The sequence below is a fragment of the Arachis ipaensis genome, chromosome B7, assembly GCF_059453495.1.
Source record: "Arachis ipaensis isolate K30076 ecotype BB chromosome B7, ASM5945349v1, whole genome shotgun sequence".
Lineage (NCBI taxonomy): Eukaryota > Viridiplantae > Streptophyta > Magnoliopsida > Fabales > Fabaceae > Arachis > Arachis ipaensis.
In genome coordinates this window covers 138114276-138128368 of record NC_142442.1, presented here as the reverse complement: position 1 = coordinate 138128368, position 14093 = coordinate 138114276, and the positions used below count along the sequence as shown (strand labels likewise).

Sequence of the window (14093 nt, the reverse complement as noted above, 5' to 3'; positions counted from 1 at the left end):
TTAAATTACATTTATTTAAATTTTAATTTAAAAATTTATAATTTAAAATTTTAAATTATGTGAATAAAATTAGATTAAATAAAAATAAAAATATACCAATACAATTTAAATTGTACTGTAATGAGTTTATAAAATTCAAAAACAAAATGAATTTTAAAGATAAAAATAAAATAATTGTTATGGAAAACAATAATTTTTTTATTTTATTTCAGTAAAAAATTAACACTAATAAAATACTAATTTAAAAAAAAAACTTTGCTTAATAAGTAAAGATAGAAGATTGATATTTTATGATTATTTTATGGTTTTTATTTAAAAGTATAATTTTAAGTTAGTGTTAATTTTTTAAATATTAACTGTTTTAAAAAATATAATTTGTTGGCATTAATTGTTTAATGATATTATCAATATATAATAAAAGCTCTAGTAATAGAATATTTGTTAGAATATTGTGCAATACACGTTATAATATTGATAATACAAAGGAGTTTCAAAACTCCAAACATTATGTAACATTCACTCGCAAAGTTCCTTGAAGCTTGCACGAAGAAGTTTAACTCCAATGGCAGGAACAAAATCCCCAACCCCAACACAGACCTAGAACGTATGTCAAGCAATCCCTTCCATACACCTTTTCAATTACTTTCTTTTATAAAGGAATTGGCAGCTTCTGATATCGCGGTGAACACACTGATGGACGTGGGGGTCGTTATTTTTTCCTGGCTGGTACGACGTCTTTTCTGAGGCACATAGATTTTTCCTTGCATTCACGAGTTCATGGAGTAGAACAGCCTTGCTGAGACAGGCGGGTTCAACTTCTTGGTCAGCGATCACCTCCGGTAAGAATGCTTTGGATTTCTCTCTTTGTCTGGTACTGATTTTTCAATGTCTTCGATTTTAATTTGGGATTTGTCTTGTGTTTATTTTTTTTTCTTTTACTCATGATTTCTCACACAGTGTTTTCCCTCCCCTTCTTCCCCTCTCTTTCCTTGTTATGGATTAAGTGAAACTGGGAATTTTTGGTTCCTTTTATGTTGGTTTCGACGATTTATACAAATTCAAGTGGCTTGATTTACTTCAAACTGAGGATTTTACTTTGATTCTTCTTTCTTGGGGTTTGTTTTGTGAATTTTTTTTCTCTCTTCTTACCAGATTTGCAGATTCCTGTATTTTAAATGTCAATTGTTTAATTGAAAAATACCATTCACTAAATAGTTAGACACATGCGGTTGTAGTCGCATGTGTTTGGGATTTTATTAATATTTCTAATGTTATTTAATTTCTTAATTGGATGAGGCCTTCTCCGGCGACTACTACGATTACACCTCTCCGGATGGTGGAACTTCATCGGTAGTATCTAAGGACATTGTCTCTGACTAAAAATAGCATGAAGCATATCAATGAAAGACCCTTTTCACTTAGGACAGTCGATTTCCAACATCAGCAAGGTATATAGATTAAACCAAGATATTTTGATGAGAACAAAAATTTCTTAAAAATAGTCAAAAATAAATTTATTTGAATAAATATTAAATAAAATAAATTTAAAGTTTTTTTTTTCTTGCTAATATTATAGTAGATTTAGAATTATAGTTTGTTTTGGACAATCTTCGAGATCTTTAAATTTCAATTAGTGATTCTTACATAGATGGATAAGGCATCAATCATAAAAGATGGAACTAGTTAGATAGAACACTTGAATGAAAAACGGAGAAGGATCCAACATGAGATAATGGAGGTTAAATCTAACAAGCTCAGCAATCCAATTATTGCAGTGTCTGCAGCAGTAGGGGACTATGATTTTAAACAGGATCTTCCCATTGTTATCAGATCTAACAAGAAGAGACCCGATAACCTTTTCTTTGATACCTCGGCTACTTCTTCCTCAATAAATAACACCAACTATTTCCCTATTGAACTGATTGATGTAAGTATATATTTTCGATGCTGTTACAAAGATGAAAAAAAAAACCCAATATTTGTTTTATTCAGTTATTATTAATTGTTGCTAAAATTAACAAATACTAAATAAAGTATGTTTTGCTTATTTTTGCCTTTTTTTTCTTATTAAAATCTGTTTTAATTTACTATACATGAGTTTTTCTTTCAATGCACTATGTTTGTTCTTATTTGTTATTTTTTATTTAAAGCGAACCGAAGAATACATTATTGGATTTTATTTTTTTGGTCTCGTATGTTACTTCCTTTGATTAGAATGTAGTGTATACTACTGAGTTCAAGATTCTTTATTTTTCTACTAGCTTTATGCACGATTGGGTTCTTTTTGGCAAGAATGCAAGGACAAAACCTGAGGATTCATGTTCCACCATAGCTTTAATGGCAACTGTCAGACTATTGAAAAGGTGATATTTTTGTTGTGCCATGTCTATTGGGATCTCTAAATATTCAGTAATTTGAATTATTCTAAAATAATATGTTGCATTGAGGAAGGAGTGCCTATGGTATTTTTTGTTGTGCTTACTGTGATATTGAATATACAAGGCTTGATTTAATCTCCAATCATGGAATTTCTTTTCTTCCTTTCCTGATTGCGACTTTTAGGTCAATTTCATGGCTCTTTCGTGTTTGATTGTCATTGTTTTAACCACATGCTTTAGAAATCCATTCATATTATCTATATCATTTTGAAATTAGAAATTGATTTGAATTTTATTTTATTTCACGTGATTTATATGTTCACTTCTACATTTAGTTATACTATTCTTCTTTTTTCTAATAAATGCTGGGTTTTTATGCTATTTAAAATAGTCTTTCAATTGTGTGTTCATTAACTTTGTGCTAAAGGAATTTTTCTATTGTTGCTCCTGTCGGAAAGTACTTTCCTACCCTCTTCTCTGTTTTACTAATTTGGCATGCTTGGAAAATTTTACAAATTAGTGGGTTAGTTGAAAACTTGAAATTTGGGGCTTGAAAGGTGAAACCTCCTATATTCATTTTTTCTTTATTGGTCAACAATTTATTAGCTAAACTATTCTGTTTTGAACTTGGAATTACAACAGATATGTTTATGATAATGATAATGCTATAATGTAATTGATTGATTATTATTGTTTTGTGTGTGAATCATGGAAGAAATTGTTGGATGTCCACCAATCCATACATTCAGCGATAACTCAATTGCAACTCAGCCTCCTCGAAAGAATGAACCTGATGCAAGAGTATTTTGTATAAATAATTTTTTTTATTCTGTTGTTTTTTGTAAAACTGTGTGCTAGAGTCAAAACCACTCACTATAGGAGTTTCTGCATCTGACACTATGATGGTTCTTCTATCACATTCTTTGATGCAGTTTGTTTTTTTTTTTAATTCCTAATTCTTATACCATTATTATAACTATATATTTTTCTTAGACTAAATTATAATTTTAGTTCTCATAAAATTCAATTTATTTATAAAATTATTTTTGGAAAAGGGGATATTTTAAGTTTTCAGATGTCATCTTAATTTGATAAAATTTAAAATTTCATTTTGTACTTGAAAATAATTCATATATTTAAATTTTTTTTTTGGTTTGTGGGTTAATTAGAAACTTTATTCTAGAGTACATATAGACAATTATTATCTAGATAAAGTTTACCTTTATTTTTTTATGTTATAAAAGTTATTCCTGCGGCAGATATAAGAAAAATAAAAAAATTATTTTAAAGAATTGTTAGGAAGATTTAATTATTAAAAAGAACTTTTAATACTAAAATTATTAACAATAATTACTTTTTCTTTTAACATGTATCATATTTAAGAGGAAGGACTAAATTCTTTTATAAAAAAATAAATATATTCTTAATTATTTTTTTAGTTATTTTTGCTAATTTATATGTTAATCTTTTTTATACTGGCTAAAATTTTCATTGATTAATTATTTATTTATTTTTTTATTTTCTGTGATTTTTCATCATTTTTTTTCTGATTATCAATAGAAAATAAAAATGAAAAAAATTGTGAAAATTACTTAAACTTTAGGGGAAATAAAATTTATTGATATCAAAAACTCTGAAATGAATAAAAAAAAATTATATTATTATATATTTTTCTCAATATTTAGTTCTTTTTAACTATCATAAATATTAAAAAAATTTAGTCCTTAATAATTGTGTAATTAATTGTCTTCTCTAATAATTAATTCGTCATAACCGTTCTTTAGTGTAATTTATTTTAAAAAAATGATCCACATAATTTTAATTATTATCTTCTTTCTTCTATTAGTATTTTCCCCATCTTTTAACATCACCAACGAAACATAAAAAAACCAAAGGTCACTCCCTCTTCTCCCCCCACACGCAATAAAAAAAAGAACGTCACAAACAAGAGCTAACGCAGTGACCGTCCATCCTCTCTCTGTGGCGTCTCACCTCACTCAACCCAGAAACCCACCACCCAACTTTTTCAGGGTTAAACCCCATATCTTCCTACAACATACGAAGTTGTCGTCATCTGCAATGGTCCCGGTGCCTCCAATTCGTTCAACAGACAAATCTCTGGCAGTTTTTCGGCGGATAGTCCTCTTGCTTGGGCTCTTGAGAGATCGAGGTTATATACTTCGTCCAATTAACAAGTGACGTGATGATGAGGTAAATTTTCTGACAACCGAATAACAAGTTAAGCTTTTGCCCTAACTGTTGCAGTCCCAACATAATCTTCTGTTCACTCTTTTTTCTTTTGCTTTTCTTTTCATTTTTGGTAGCTTTCCTTTCGATAATTTCATCAACTAAAGTTTTGGATTTTGAAAATATCAAGTTAATACGTTTATGTGAATGGGCTCAGTTTAAGTATCCTTTCTGATTATTTTTTTCCTAAAAGTAACATTTCTGTTGGTCTGACATGTTGTTGAATCTTAATGTGAACCAATATAAGATATTGTCATATATTTGGACATGCATGTATCATTCAAGGAAACCTTGGTTCCCAATTTAAAAAGAAAGAAAGAAATATTTGATTTCCAAAATAAGGCATCTCTCATACTTGGTTAAGTGCAATATCTCATTCTTATTAACTTCTTTTTTTTTTATGCTTTTTGTTACCAAGTTGTGACATGTGGATATGAGCTAATTTTGGTAATCATCTTGATTAGGAAGCTACATTTAACATGAGAGAAGTTCAAAGGATAATAACAGAAAGCTATTTTTTTATTAATTTTTTTACCAAGTTAATTAATTCTGTTTCACTAAGGTTGTATTGGCTAATTTGGTATTACTATATTGTATCCAATAAGAAAAAATATTGAACAGATAATTTAATACATTTTTAACAGTAAAAAAAAAAATCATCCTAAAAGTAGCAGAAAGTTTCAAAGTTCTAGAGCCACTTTAGTTATACCGTTGACCATATCCATGGCTTTATAGAATACATTGTGCTTGATTATCTCCCATGATAACTCTTCTTGACAACATGTTCTATCGGAAAACAAAAGATACTAATTTGGAACTATTAGGCACCTCATTAATCAAAACCTCTGTAACTAAAGATTGTGCAATATCTTAAGATTTATACCTAGTTACTCTTTTTGTTACCATGCATCATTATTTTTTTCCCTGCTCAAGTTCTTCCCAGTCTGCAGGATTATATAATCTCAAGCAATACTCTTATTCTTTTTTTGTGTATCTGTTTGCAGATAGCTAAAACAGGTTTTTTACGCACTATGTTCCTACGATGAGTCTTGTTGCATGTAGAACTGATCGCAAAAAGTCGAGATTATATTGTTTTTGTTTTCTATTAAGGATTTCTTGTTATATATGTTGTAAACATACTGAATTGAGTTGATTTAGGCATTTCTTTGGCATAAGAGAGCATTGGCGAAATGATAAGGAATCAAGAATTATGTTTCACACATACAAAGGACGGGTACATATTTAGATTAATATATAATTTGTGCTTTTTTTTAATAGTCATGTGATCAATAGATAAATCATATATAACTGAATTAATAAAATTTATGATAAAAAATTAAATGCATGTGATAAGACTCTTTTTGTTTTTAGGATGAGGTTTTGGTTCTAGAGATAATAATTGCTAGATATGGTGCCGAGCTGAAACATGAAATTATCCTAATTGATCTCTGTGACAATTGTATCAAGCTTAAATTAAAAAATTGGGGAAACAAAATCTGGATACCTTCGGATGAGATAGACAAGTTATTTGCTTTCTATAAGTTCAAAAGCATAGTCAAGATCGGTTTAATGTATGTCACAAGTGGCATATTTTTTGTGGCTCCTGTGGATAGGCGAAATAATCCAATTTATATGGATTTTTATGCATCTCACTATGTTAAAGATATTATTGGTATATCTTTGTTAAAAGTAATCCAAGATAAGTTGGGGGTTGAACTACTTTGATGGATTGGATGATGTTGCATATGGTATAGAAGATAATGGGATCCATGGGAATATGAAAATGTTAGAGTTTATAGTTTTCTTTTTTTTTATTCTTAATTATTGTTAGTTTTATACATCTTATATTTTTTATTAACATATTTATTTCAATATATATCTATAATTCATTATGTAATAAAATGTTATTATTTGATTCTTCTATTCTCTATCTGTTTTTTTATTATTTTTTAATTTGTTCTTTTTTTGTTAATTATACTTGAAGTTCTGGTGTGCAAAGGATTGGGAAGAACAATTCCAATGAAACTGTCAAGAAGAGGTCAATCACAAAAAAAGAGGGTATGTTAATTTTTTTCTGGTTTAATATTAGATTGGTGTTACATGTGTTGTTGATTTTGTCACTCTTGAAATAATCTAATTGGTTGATAAGTTTGTTACATTCAAAGTGTATTGATTTCAAAAATAAATTTTTATTTCAGTCTTACATTTTTCATTGATTATATCAAGAATGACAAAATCAACAACACATGTAACACCAATCTAATATTAAACCAGAAAAAAATTAACATACCCTCTTTTTTTTGTTATTGACCTCTTCTTGACAGTAGTTTCATTAGAATTGTTCTTCCCAATCCTTTGCACACCAGAACTTCAAGTGTAATTAACAAAAAAAAAAAGAACAAATTAAAAAATAATGAAAAAATAGATAGAGAATAAAAGAAGCAAATAATAACATTATACTACACAATGAATTATAGATATATATTGAAATAAATATGTTAATAAATAGAGTAATTAAAATATAAGATGTATAAAACTAACAATAATTAAGAATAAAAAAAAAAGAAAAACAGTAAATTCTAACATTTTCATATTCCCATGGATCCCATTATCTTCTATACCATATGCAACATCATCCAATCCATCAAAGTAGTTCAACCTCAACTTATCTTGGATTACTTTTAACAAAGATATACCAATAATATCTTTAACATAGTGAGATGCATAAAAATCCATATATTGGATTATTTCGCCTATCCACAGGAGCCACAAAAAATATGCCACTTGTGACATACATTAAACTTATCTTGACCATGCTTTTAAACTTATAGAAAACAAGTAACTTGTCTATCTCATCCGAAGGTATCCAGATTTTGTTTCCCCGATTTTTTAGTTTAAGCTTGATACAATTGTCACAGATATCAATTAGGACAATTTCATATTTCAGCTCGGCACCATATCTAGCAATTATTATCTCTGGAACCAAAACATCATCTTAAAAACAAAAAGAGACTTATCACATACATTTAATTTTTTATCATAAATTTTATTAATTCAGTTATATATGATTTATCTGTTGATCACATTGCTATTAAAAAAAACCGCAAATTATATATTAATCTAAATATGTACCCATCCTTTGTATGCGCAAAACATAATTCTTGATTCCTTATCATTTCGCCAATGCTCTCTTGTGCCAAAGAAACGCCTAAATTAACTCAATCCAGTATGTGTACAACATATATAATAAGAAATCCTTAATAGAAAACAAAAACAATATAATCTCGACCTTTTGCGATCAGTTCTACATGCAACAAGACTCATTGTAGGAAAATAGTGCGTAAAAAACCTGTTTCAGCTATCTGCAAACAGATACACAAAAAAAAGAGTATTGCTTGAAAATATATAATCCTGCAGACTAGGAAGAACCAGAGCAGGGAAAAAAATGATGATGCATGGTAACAAAAAGAGTAATCAGGTATAAATCTTAAGATATTGCACAATCTTTGGTTACAGAGGTTTCGATTGATGAGGTGCCTAAAATTTCCAAATTAATATCTTTTGTTCTCTGATAGAACATGTTGTCAAGAAGAGTTATCATGGGAGATAATCAAGCACAATGTATTCTATAAAGCCATGGATATGGTCAACAGTATAACTAAAGTGGCTCTAGAATCTTGAAACTTTCTGCTATCTTTAGGATGATTTTTTTTTACTGTTAAAAGTGTATTAAATTATCTATTCAATATTTTTTCTTATTGGATACAATATAGTAATACCAAGATAGTGAATTTCAGACGGCCAATACAACCTTAGTGAAACAGAATTAATTAACTTGGTAAAAAAATTAATAAAAAAAATAACTTTCTGTTATTATCCTTTGAACTTCTCTCATGTTATTATCTTACATTTTAGTATGTTACCTTAAATGTAGCTTCCTAATCAAGATGATTACCAAAATTAGCTCCTATCCACATGTCACAACCTGGTAACAAAAAGCATAAAAAAAAAAAGAAGTTAATAAGAATGAGATGTTGCACTCAACCAAGTATGAGAGATGCCTTGTTTTGGAAATCAAATATTTCTTTCTTTCTTTCTTTTTAAATTGGGAACCAAGGTTCCCTTGAATGATACATGCATGTCCAAATATATGACAATATCTTATATTGGTTCACATTAAGATTCAACAACATGTCAGACCAACATAAATGTTACTTTTAGGAAACAAATAATCAGAAAGGATACTTGAACTGAGCCTATTCACATAAACGTATTAATTTGATATTTTCAGAAGTCAAAACTTTAGTTGATGAAATTAGCGAAAGGAAAGCTACCAAAAATGAAAAGAAAGCAAAAGAAAAAAGAGTGAATAGAAGATTATGTTGGGACTGCAACAGTTAGGGCAAAAGCTTAACTTGTTATTCGATTGTCAGAAAATTTACCTCATCATCACGTCACTTGTTAATTGGACGAAGTATATAGTCTCGATCTCTCAAGAGCCCAAGCAAGAGGACTATCCGCCGAGAAACTGCCAGAGATTTGTCTGTTGAACGAATTGGAGGCGCCGGAATCACTGCAGATGACGACAGCTTCGTATGTTGTAGGAGGATATGGGATTTAACCCTGAAAAAGTTGGGTGGTGGGTTTCTGGGTTGAGTGAGGTGAGACGCCACAGAGAAAGGATGGACGGTCACTGCGTTAGCTCTTGTTTGTGATGTTCTTTTTTTTTTTATTGCGTGTGGGAGGAGAGGAGGGAGTGACCTTTGGTTTTTTTTATGTTTCGTTGGTGATGTTAAAGATGAAAAAATACTAATAGAAGATAGAAGATAATAATTAAAATTATGTGGATCATTTTTTAAAATAAATTACACTAAAGAACGGTTATGGCAAATTAATTATTAGAGAAGACAATTAATTACACAATTATTAAGGACTAAATTTTTTTTAATATTTATGATAGTTAAAAAGAACTAAATATTGAAAAAAATATATAATAATATAATTTTTTATTCATTTTAGAGTTTTTGATATCAATAAATTTTATTTTCCCCAAAGTTTAAGTAATTTTCACAATTTTTTTTCATTTTTATTTTCTATTGATAATTAGAGAAAAAAAATGATGGAAAATTCCAGAAAATAAAAAAATAAATAAATAATTAATCAATAAAAATTTTTGCCAGTATAAAAAAGATTAACATACAAATTAGCAAAAATAACTAAAAAAAATAATTAAGAATATATTTATTTTTTTATAAAAAAATTTGGTCCTTCCTCTTAAATATGATACATGTTAAAAGAAAAAGTAATTATTGTTAATAATTTTAGTATTAAAAGTCCTTTTTAATAATTAAATCTTCGTAAGTTTCCTTTTTTCTTATATCTGTCGGAGGAATAACTTTTATAACATAAAAAAAGAAAGGTAAAATTTATCTAGATAATAATTGTTTATATGTACTCTAGAATAAAGTTTCTAATTAACCCATAAACCAAAAAAAAAAGAATTAAATATATGAATTATTTTCAAGTACAAAATGAAATTTTAAATTTTATCAAATTAAGATGACATTTGAAAACTTAAAATATCCATTTTTCCAAAAATGATTTTATAAATAAATTGAATTTTATGAAAACTAAAATTATAATTTAGTCTAAGGAAAATATATAGTTATAATAATGGTATAAGAATTAGGAATTAAAAAAAACAAACTGCATCAAAGAATGTGATAGAAGAACCATCATAGTGTCAGATGTAGAAACTCCTATAGTGAGTGATTTTGACTCTAGCACACAGTTTTACAAAAAATAACAGAATAAAAAAACCATTTATACCAAATACTCTTGCATCAGGTTCATTCTTCCGAGGAGGCTGAGTTGCAATGGAGTTATCGCTGAATGTATGGATTGGTGGACATCCAACAATTTCTGCCATGATTCACACACAAAACAATAATAATCAATCAATTACATTATAGCATTATCATTATCATAATCATATCTATTGTGATTCCAAGTTCAAAACAGAATAGTTTAGCTAATAAATTGTTGACCACAGAAGAAAAAATGAATATAGGAGGTTTCACCTTTTAAGCCCCAAATTTCAAGTTTTTAACTAACCCACTAATTTGTAAATTTTTTCAAGCATGTCAAATTAGTAAAACAGAGAAGAGGGTAGGAAAGTACTTTCCAGCAGGAGCAGCAATAGAAAAAATCCTTTAGCACAAAGTTCATGAACACACAATTGAAAGACCATTTTAAATAGCATAAAAACTCAGCATTTATTGGAAAAAAGAAGAATTGTATAACTAAATGCAGAAATAAACATATAAATCACGTGAAATAAAATAAAATTCAAATCAATTTGTAATTTCAAAATGATAGATAATATGAATGGATTTTCAAAGCATGTGGTTAAAACAATGACAATCAAACATGAAAGAGCCATGAAATTGACCTAAAAGTCGCAATCACGAAAGGAAGAAAAGAAATTCCATGATTGGAGATTAAATCAAGCCTTGTATATTCAACATCATAGTAAGCACAACAAAAATACCATAGGCACTCCTTCCTCAATGCAACATATTATTTTAGAATGATTCAAATTACCGAATATTTAGAGATCTCAATAGACATGGCACAACAAAAAAATCACCTTTTCAATAGTCTGACAATTGCCATTAAAGCTATGGTGGAACATGAATCCTCAGGTTTTATCCTTGCATTCTTGCCAACAAGAACCCAATTGTGCATAAAGCTAGTAGAAAAATAAAGAATCTTGAACTCAGAAGTATATACTACATTCTAATCAAAGGAAGTAACATATGAGACCAAAAAAATAAAAATCCAGTAATGTATTCTTCGGTTCGCTTTAAATAAAAAATAACAAATAAGCACAAACATAGTGCATTAAAAGAAAAACTCATGTATAGTAAATTAAAACAGATTTCAATAAGAAAAAATAGGCAAAAATAAGCAAAACTTACTTTATTTAGTATTTGTTAATTTTAGCAACAATTAATAATAACTGAATAAAACAAATATTGGGGTTTTTTTTTTCATCTTTGTAACAGCATTGAAAATATATACTTACATCAATCAGTTCAATAGGGAAATAGTTGGTGTTATTTATTGAGGAAGAAGTAGACGAGGTATCAAAGAAAAGGTTATTGGGTCTCTTCTTGTTAGATCTGGTAACAATGGGAAGATCCTATTCAAAATCATAGTCCCCTGCTGCTGCAGACACTGCAATAATTGGATTACTGAGCTTGTTAGATTTAACCTCCATTATCTCATCTTGGAACCTTCTCCGTTTTTCATTCAAGTGTTCTATCTAACCAGTTCCATCTTTTATGATTGATGCCTTATCCATCTATGTAAGAATCACTAATTGAAATTTAAAGATCTCGAAAATTGTCCAAAACAAACTATAATTCTAAATCTACTATAATATTAGCAAGAAAAAAAAAGTTTTAAACTTATTTTATTTAATATTTATTCAAATAAATTTATTTTTGACCTTTTTTAGGAAATTTTTGTTCTCATCAAAATATCTGGGTTGAATCTATATACCTTGGTGATGTTGGGAATCGACTGTCCTAAGTGAAAAGGGTCTTTCATTGATCTGCTTCATGCTATTTTTTGTCAGAGACAATGTCCTTAGATACCACCGATGAAGTTCCACCATCCGGAGAGATGTAATCACAGTAGTCGTCGGAGAAGGCCTCATCCAATTGCCATTTGCCTCAAGAAATTAAATAACATTAGAAATATTAATAAAATCCCAAACACATGCGACTACAACCGCATGCATCTAACTATTTAGTGAATGATATTTTTCAATTAAACAATTGACATTTAAAATACAGGAATCTGCAGATCTGGTAAGAATAGAGAAAAAAAATTCACAGAACAAACACCAAGAAAGAAGAATCAAAGTAAAATCCTCAGTTTGAAGTAAATCAAGCCACTTGAATTTGTATAAATCATCGAAACCAACATAAAAGGAACCAAAAATTCCCAGTTTCACTTAATCCATAACAAGGAAAGAGAGGGGGAGAAGGGGAGGGAAAACACTGTGTGAGAAATCATGAGTAAAAGAAAAAAAAATAAACACAAGACAAATCCCAAATTAAACACAGCTAAAACATAAAAGAAACTCCAAATCGAAGACATTGAAAAATCAGTACCAGACAAAGAGAGAAATCCAAAGCATTCTTACCGGAGGAGATCGCTGGCCAAGAAGTTGAACCCGCATGTCTCAGCAAGGCTATTCTACTCCATGAACTCGTGAATGCAAGGAAAGATCTATGTGCCTTAGGAAAGCCACCGTACCATCCAAGGAAAATAACGACCCTCATGTCCATCAATGTGTTCACCGCGATATCAGAAGCTGCCAATTCCTCTATAAATGAAAGTAATTGAAAAGGTGTATGGAAGGGATTGCTTGACACACGTTCTAAGTTTGTGTTAGGGACTTTGTTCCTGCCATTGGAGTTAAACTTCTTCATGCAAGCTTCAAGGAACTTTGCGTGCGGTGTATTATTGAAAGAAAGTGTTCAAGAAACCAGAGATCAATGGTCAAAACTCAAAAGGATCTCCTGTCTTTTACAATCGTAATAGACTTTGCAAGGGCATGGGCTGTTTTCTTGTGCTCATTGTTGTTGGATACGTTTGGGAAGAGACCAATTTAGTTGTTGGATTCAATTGGGAGACCAATTTAGTTGTTGGATTCAATTGGGATAGTACGCTCATTATTTGAACTGGGCCTGGGATGTAACTACATGCAATTCTCAGCTGAGGGATCCTTGTGGGCCACAACAACGTGTATGGCCCATAGAAACTGATATTTTATAAAAAATTGAATCAAACAATGCTTATAAGACTGAAAATTATTTTAATTGATTCACTTCATATTCCATTAACGCAAAATATATTTTTTTTTTCGATAAAAAAGGGAAGAAAGAAACAATAAAAAGAAAATGTAACAATAAGAAGAACACACACACACACATATTTCTTTTTTAAAACTCACTCAAATAATGTATGTAAGAATGATAATTATTTAGAATGTTTCAATTTATATTCTATTAACAGAAAAAAATAACTTTTTTTATATAAAAAATGGAAGCAAAAATAAAGACAAATTATAACACGGTTGAAAAAAATTACATTTTTTTTAATGATTTTGGGGTTCATTATTTAAATTATTGGATACATTTTAATAAGTTGTAAGAAAAAAATATATACTAAACAAAGCACATGTCTATATATAATAACCATGCTTTATTCAAAAACACAGATAAACATACTCACACATAAAAATTTAAGCATACGAAAGAGAACAATAAGTTTCATAAACATCACAACTCCGGAAATCAGTTCATATTACATACTAAAATAGATCTGTTCATAACATACTTTACCAATTTTCCAACTACTTAACACAACTAAGCAAACTTCAGACTTGGAATT

At 29.0% G+C, this 14093-nt stretch overlaps 2 long non-coding RNA genes across 5 annotated transcripts; one reads left to right on the top strand and one right to left on the bottom strand.

The window, feature by feature from the left end:
* The first annotated feature begins 394 nt into the window (after positions 1-394).
* LOC107606148 (uncharacterized) lies at positions 395-3618 on the top strand. Of its 2 annotated transcripts, XR_001612629.3 has the most exons (5): positions 395-839; positions 1297-1448; positions 1776-1927; positions 2262-2363; positions 3094-3613. It is a non-coding gene; the product is annotated as an uncharacterized LOC107606148 (long non-coding RNA). The 2 variants fall into 2 exon arrangements; XR_002350563.2 differs by having other exon boundaries at positions 399-839; positions 2262-3618.
* Positions 3619-6029: 2411 nt separating this feature from the next.
* On the bottom strand, positions 6030-13251 carry LOC107606147 (uncharacterized). 3 transcript variants are annotated; one of them, XR_002350560.2, is made up of 8 exons: positions 12841-13241; positions 12192-12363; positions 11713-11864; positions 11275-11376; positions 10455-10547; positions 9068-9248; positions 8549-8610; positions 7817-7987 (listed from the first exon to the last, which is right to left on the bottom strand). It is a non-coding gene; the product is annotated as an uncharacterized LOC107606147 (long non-coding RNA). The 3 variants fall into 3 exon arrangements; XR_015892453.1 differs by adding an exon at positions 6030-6993 and having other exon boundaries at positions 7758-8610; positions 9068-10547; positions 12841-13251; XR_015892454.1 differs by having other exon boundaries at positions 7817-8610; positions 12841-13239.
* Between the last annotated feature and the right edge of the window lie 842 nt (positions 13252-14093).